This window comes from Humulus lupulus, chromosome 3, assembly GCF_963169125.1.
Source record: "Humulus lupulus chromosome 3, drHumLupu1.1, whole genome shotgun sequence".
NCBI lineage: Eukaryota > Viridiplantae > Streptophyta > Magnoliopsida > Rosales > Cannabaceae > Humulus > Humulus lupulus.
Genome location: NC_084795.1, coordinates 87,061,468 through 87,069,074, shown reverse-complemented (window position 1 = coordinate 87,069,074; position 7,607 = coordinate 87,061,468). Strand labels below are relative to the sequence as shown.

General features: G+C 30.7%; 1 non-coding gene across 1 annotated transcript; it reads right to left on the bottom strand.

Annotated features, from left to right (window-relative positions):
- Positions 1-384: 384 nt before the first annotated feature.
- On the bottom strand, positions 385-491 carry LOC133827726 (small nucleolar RNA R71). The gene has a single exon (XR_009890377.1). It is a non-coding gene; the product is annotated as a small nucleolar RNA R71 (small nucleolar RNA).
- Positions 492-7,607: the final 7,116 nt, after the last annotated feature.

Here is a 7,607-nt window from a genome sequence, read left to right as displayed (position 1 = left end):
CCTCTTGATGAAAATGTTGTGCCTGAAAAAACTTTGCTTGAATATTTTGCACCTATTTCATCTAATGCTCCGTCATGCATTGTTTTACCTACTACTTCTGCTACTCATTTTGAGCTTAAACCCGCAATCATTCAATTATTGCCATCTTTTTATGGGTTAGATAGAGAGGATCCTTACATGCATGTCAAAGATTTCTTAGAAATTTGCTCAACATTTAAATTTCAAAAATTTTCTGATGAGTCGGTCAAACTAAGATTGTTCCCTTTTTCATTAAAAGACAAATCAAAAGCTTGGTTAAATTCCCTTCCCACTGGGTCTATAACTACATGGGATCAACTTTATAATAAATTCTTACTGAAATTTTTTCCTATGTCTAAAACTGATAGTCTAAGGAGAGAAATCTCCGAGTTTTTTCAAAAAGATAATGAAGAGTTTTATGAATGTTGGGAAAGATTTAAAGATTTATTATTAAAATGTCCTCATCATGGTTTTGAAAAATGGAGACTTGTAAAATATTTTTATGATGGTTTGACTCCCTCTAATCGTCAAATGATTCAATCTATGCATACTGGAAAATTTTTAAAATTTCAAGGACAAGAGGTGTGGGACGCCCTTGAAGATTTATCTGTCAATTCGCAACAATGGAATTATTTTGATCCTAGGTCTAGGTCAACTAATTCACCAAAAAGAGGAGGAAGGTATGAAGTAAAAGAAGAATTAGACTTAAGAACATCCTTAGACAAATTAGCGAGAAAAGTAGAAGCTTTAGCCATAAGCCAAACTATAAATTCTCCAATACAACCAAGAAAAGATGTTTGTTCTATATGTTCTAGTCCTTGCCATAATGCCCAATCATGTCCTTCCTACCAAGAAGCCTTTTCCGAGGAGGCCAATGCACTTCATACTTATGGGAAACCAAATGATAGCCCATTTTCATCCACCTACAATCCAAATTGGAGAAACCATCCGAACTTTTCATGGAGACAAAACCAACCCCAAATGAATCAAGGGCACCAATACAACACACAAAACCAAGCTCATGCCCCACAAAATCAACCATATCCGCAACAAAGAAAACCTTCCTTAGAAGATACTTTACAACAATTTATGCAATCCACCCAACAAATCCTACAAAATCAATCTCAATCTATTACCAAACTCGAGACACAAGTAGGACAACTCGCCACTGCTTTAGCTGATAGAGAAAAAGGAACATTCCCTAGTCAACCTATCCCTAATCCAAAAGGTCAATATGAGATAGGAAAGTCTAGTCATAATGGAGAAGTCAAATCAATTTCAACTCTTAGGTCTGGAAAGAAAATTGTCAAACCCGATTACATACCCGAGGTTGAAAATGAAAAAGAAAAAGAAAAGAGTCAGCCTCCTAGTTCTAATCTCAATGACTCATCAAACAAAGAAACTCCAATCCATCCTTTCATTCCAAAAGCCCCATTCCCACAAAGATTACTTCCAATTAAAAAAGGCAGCCAATATAATGACATCTTAGAAGTTTTTAAACAAGTTAGTATCAATATCCCTTTCTTAGATGCCATTAAACAAATTCCTGCCTACTCTAAATTTTTAAAGGATCTTTGTACTGTTAAAAGAAACACTAATGTTCCTAAAAAGGCGTTTTTAACTGAACAAGCTAGTTCCATTATTCAATATAAGAGTCTTGTTAAATATAAAGATCCTGGGTGTCCCACAATTTCATGCATTATTGGTGATCATTTTATTAACAAAGCTTTACTTGATTTGGGTGCTAGTGTAAATTTATTGCCTTATTCTGTTTATAAGCAACTTGGTCTTGGTGAGCTAAAACCTACCTCTATAACTCTTCAATTAGCCGATCGTTCTGTAAAAATTCCTAGAGGCATTATAGAGGATGTTTTGATAAAAGTTGATAAATTTTATTTTCCTGTTGACTTCATTGTTCTTGATACTCAACCTGTGGAAAATATGCATGCTCAAATTCCTATCATTTTAGGTAGACCATTCTTAGCTACATCTAATGCAATCATAAATTGTCGTAATGGTGTTTTGAAATTATCTTTTGGAAATATGACTGTTGAATTGAATGTTTTTAATGTGGTTAAATCTGTTGAGTGTGAAGAAGTGCATGAAGTTAACATGATAGATAGTATTTGTGAAAATGAAGGAAATGACTTATTTGATTTTTGTGAAAAATACTTTGGTATGAACTTGCATGTTGATGACTCTAATGATGATGTGAATTCTTCGGTAGAGCCTATACCCTTAAATGAAACCAAAGTTGAACCTTTTTCACCCTTAGGTCATGTTCAATCAATTTCTGAGTCTCCAAAGTTAGACCTTAAACCTTTGCCAGAAAATTTAAAATATGCTTTTCTAGGAGAGTCTGAAACCTTACCTGTTATCATAGCATCCGCTTTAGATAAAGAACAAGAAGGTAAATTGTTAGATGTCCTTAGAAAACATAAAGAAGCCATAGGTTGGACCATTGGAGACATTAAAGGAATTAGCCCATCCATATGTATGCATAGAATCCATCTAGAAGAGAATGCTAAAACCTCTCGGGAATGTCAAAGAAGATTAAATCCAAATATGAAAGAAGTAGTTAGAGAAGATGTCATAAAATTGTTAGACGTAGGTATCATTTACCCTATTTCTGATAGTCAATGGGTTAGTCCAGTTCAAGTTGTGCCTAAGAAGTCTGGGATCACAGTTGTTGAAAATGAGAAAAATGAATTAATCCCTACTAGAGTACAAACAGGGTGGAGAGTGTGCATAGATTATAGAAAGTTGAATAATGTTACTAGAAAAGACCATTTTCCATTGCCTTTTATTGATCAAATGCTTGAACGATTAGCTGGCCATGCATATTATTGTTTTCTTGATGGGTATTTGGGATATAACCAAATCCCCATTGCCCCAGAAGATCAAGAAAAGACTACTTTTACATGCCCTTTTGGAACTTTTGCATATCGTCGCATGCCCTTTGGATTATGTAATGCACCTGCGACTTTTCAAAGATGTATGATTTCGATTTTTTCTGACATGGTTGAAAGATTTCTTGAAGTATTTATGGATGATTTTTCTATGTTTGGTTCCTCTTTTGATGAATGTTTGCACCATCTTTCACTTGTTTTAATTTGTTGCAAAGAGAAAAACCTTGTGCTTAACTGGGAAAAATGTCATTTTATGGTTAAAAAAGGAATTGTTTTAGGTCATGTAATCTCATCTGATGGAATAGAAGTTGATAAAGCTAAAGTTGACCTTATTTCAAAACTTCCCCCACCTAAAACTGTGAAAGAAATTAGATCATTCTTAGGCCATGCCGGTTTTTATAGAAGATTTATAAAAGACTTTAGCAAAATTTCTCGGCCTTTATGCCATTTACTTGGAAAAGAAAATGCTTTTGTCTTTGATAGTAATTTCCATGTTGCCTTTGAAAAATTAAAAAATTTGTTGACTACTGCACCCATTATACGACCTCCTGATTGGAAAATACCTTTTGAAATAATGTGTGATGCTTCTGATTATGCTATAGGTGCTGTCTTAGGACAAAGACTTGAAAAAATACCTCATGTAATTTACTATGCTAGCAAAACTTTAAATGATGCTCAATTAAATTACTCCACAACCGAAAAAGAATTGCTTGCTGTTGTTTTTGCATTGGAGAAATTTAGATCTTATTTGTTAGGATCTAAAATTATTGTCTATTCTGATCATGCTGCATTAAAATATCTCTTATCGAAAAAAGATGCTAAGTCTCGTTTGATCCGTTGGATCCTGCTTTTACAAGAATTCGACTTAGAAATACGTGATAAAAAAGGATCTGAAAATGTTGTTGCTGATCATTTATCTAGACTAGTTGTTGAAACTATACATGATTCCACTCCTATCACTGAAACTTTTCCTGATGAACAATTAATGCATATTTCTTCATTACCTTGGTATGCTGATATTGTTAATTATTTGGTCACTAAAGAAATACCATCTCATTGGTCTAAGCATGATAAATCTAAATTTTATTCTGAGGTGAAAAACTTTATTTGGGATGATCCTTACTTGTTTAAATACTGCCCTGATCAAATAATTAGAAGATGCATTCCAAACTGTGATCAGTCTAAAATCATATCTTTTTGTCATGATCATGCATGTGGAGGACATTTTAGTGGTAAGAAAACAGCTGCTAAAGTTTTACAATGTGGTTTTTATTGGCCTACTATCTTTCATGATACATATGTTTATTGTAAAGCTTGTGAACGTTGCCAAAAGTTAGGAAGTTTAACTAAAAGAAACATGATGCCTTTAAATCCTATTATTATTATTGACATATTTGATGTTTGGGGCATTGATTTTATGGGACCATTTCCTAACTCTTTTGGTAATCTTTATATTCTTGTTGGAGTCGATTATGTATCTAAATGGGTTGAAGCTATTGCATGCCACACTAATGACCACAAAGTTGTGCTTCGTTTTTTGAAAGAAAATATATTTTCCCGTTTTGGTTCACCACGTGCTATAATTAGTGATAACGGTACTCACTTTTGTAATAAGCCATTTGAACATTTGATGAAACAATATGGCATTACACATAAAGTCTCAACACCATATCACCCACAAACTAGTGGTCAAGTTGAAGTGTCTAATAGGGAAGTTAAGCACATTTTAGAAAAAACTGTGAATCCAACTAGGAAAGATTGGTCCTTAAGACTCATTGATGCATTATGGGCGTATCGTACCGCGTACAAAACGCCCATTGGCATGTCACCCTACAGACTTGTGTATGGGAAGGCGTGCCATTTACCTGTTGAGTTAGAACATAGAGCCTTCTGGGCAATTAAGCAGTTAAATTTTTCTTTAGACAAAGCAGGTGAGAAACGAAAGCTTCAACTCAATGAACTAGACGAAATTAGGAATGATGCATATGACTATTCAAAAAAGTATAAGGATCGCATGAAATTTTACCATGATAAAAATATTTTGAGAAAAGATTTTTATCCAGGTCAGAAAGTCCTTTTATACAACTCTCGTTTGCATTTATTCCCGGGAAAGTTACGCTCTAGGTGGTCTGGTCCTTACATTGTTCGTATTGTTTTTTCACATGGAGCTATTGAAATTGAAAATCCTAAAAATGGTGATATATTTAAAGTTAATGGACAAAAATTAAAACCATTTTTGGAATTAAAAACTGATGAAGTGGATGAGATACTCCTTGAGGACCCTGTTTACCATGCTCTTTGATTCCTGTGTGATCTTGATAACTTGTGTTTTATTTGTATTGTTGTTTTATGTGCGATTTAATTTTTGTTAGTTGTATCCTGTTCTATCTTGTTCTATCTTCGCAATGCACAATATCGAGGTACGACCATTCTAAACTTTACACTCTTGTCAATTTTAATTTATATTTATATTTTGACACATTGAGGACAATGCTTAAATTAAGTTTGGGGGTATCGAGTTTTATTGTGTTTGTTTTGTGTTTTATTTATGTTTGCTTTCCATTGTTTTTAATGTTTTGTGTTTTATTTTATGTATGCTTGTTTGAAAAGAAAAAAAATGTTTGTTTGAATTTTTTTTTATTTATTTATATGTTGTGGTTTTGTTAATTTTTTTTTTTATTTGTTCATTTTCATAAAAATTCAAAAAAAAAAATTAAAAAAATTATTTACAAAAAAAAAAAAAATTTGGTGATATTTTTCATTTTCAATGATAAAAATTCTGATTGAGTTTGAAATTAATTCTCTTAAAAATATGAATAATTTTTAAGCTTTGTTTTTAATTATAGGGTCAATTTTGCTTGTAACAAAAATTACATTTTTCATAAAAACTCTTATTTCCTATAAGTTTAAGTGAAAAATAATTTTAATAAAAACATATTTTCTAAAAGCAAAATTGACAATTTAATTAATTATATAAGCTTAACTTTTATTCATAATAATTTCTGAGAGTTATTTTCATTGTGCAATTTTTGAGAAAATCATTTTTATATCACCAATAAAAAAAATATATATATATATATGTGTATTTTAATTTTTCTTTTGCTTGAGGACTAGCAAAACTTTAAGTTTGGGGGTGTGATAACTCTACAAAATAGAGTTATTTTACCATGTTTTACATGCTAATTGTTGCTTAGTTCATGAGTTTTTAATTAACTTATTAAGTTTTTATGTAATTTTTAATTTATTAGTCTTATTGTAGTTTTCTAGATTTTTATATGTTTTTATAGATATGTTATTATAATATGTTGTAGTTTAATTATTTAAAATTAGTATTGTTAGTTTGAATGCTAAAAATATGATTTTATTGAAATTAAATGTTATGTAAATTAAATTTTAATTAATGTTTTCATGGGAGTTATATGATATATTTTATTAATGAAAATATTTAATTTTAATTTAGTTTATAATTTATTGTGTAGGAAAATTATTGCCCTTGAAAAGCAAGAAAATCAAAGGAAAGATGGTAATTTTGAAAGAAAGTAACAAGAAAAATGGTGTTTCTCCAAAAGCCCAACCACGTGAGGCCCACTCTAGGCCCAACCCGTGGCCCCCCCTCCAACACCCAACCACCACATTGCTGCCATTTCCCTTATTGAGCCCAACAAAAATGCATTTTGTCCCTTTGTCCCCTATGACAAAAATGCCAACTTTTTACCCTTTTTCCTACACATTTTCACCACAACATCATCATTACACCCTATAATTTACCTCTACATACCATATTTATTTTATTTAATTAATATAATCAATTTAATTAATTTAAATTGATTATTTTAATAAACTCACTTTGGCTATAAATATGGACTTTCAAGACCATTTTTGGGGTGCTTAATTTTTTGGTTACCATCTTTTTCTCTCATTTTCTCTCTACCATTCTCTCTTCCATTTGGGTTTTTCAAGAGCATTTTGCAAGTATGTATGTCATTTATTTTGTAATTTCTATTCTAGTTATGTGTTTCTAATCTTTTTCATAAGATTATTAAGATCATGATGAAGCAACTTGTAACTAGGTAATATTTATGTTGTATGTTGATTTCCCTTGTAATGCAACAAAGTCTATGGATTTTTCTTCTACATATATTTCTTTCATCTTAAATATCTTGTATTTTAGATTGTTAGAACATATTTACACTTTGTTCTTCATTAGTGCATAAACATAATATTCTTTGTGTAAGATGTGTCATTAAATTGTACACATCCATGCTTAGAACAAAAATATTATGTTTTGCCTTATAAATAATGTTCATTGATTTATTTGTTATTTCATTAGATTGATTTACACTAAATGCTTTGAAATTATAATTTTGAAAAGTGAAGAAAAATCCTATCTTTTTATAAGAAATTTGTGCTTAAAATTATAAATCTTTTTGGAAAATGATAGTTTAAAATATTTTAACTATCACTAAAACTTGGGAATCAATATACTAATAAATATTATTAAACTTACATTTTGTGGATTCTAGTATCTTAATAATCTTTTCTTTTAACGCTTATTTTCTACTCATTATTGCTTTATTTTTATTCTCTTAAATAGCTTTATTTTTCAATCTTTTATTTTATGTTCATAATATTAAAACTCATCAATCTTTGGAGCTAGGTTAGAATTTATTATTTTTGATT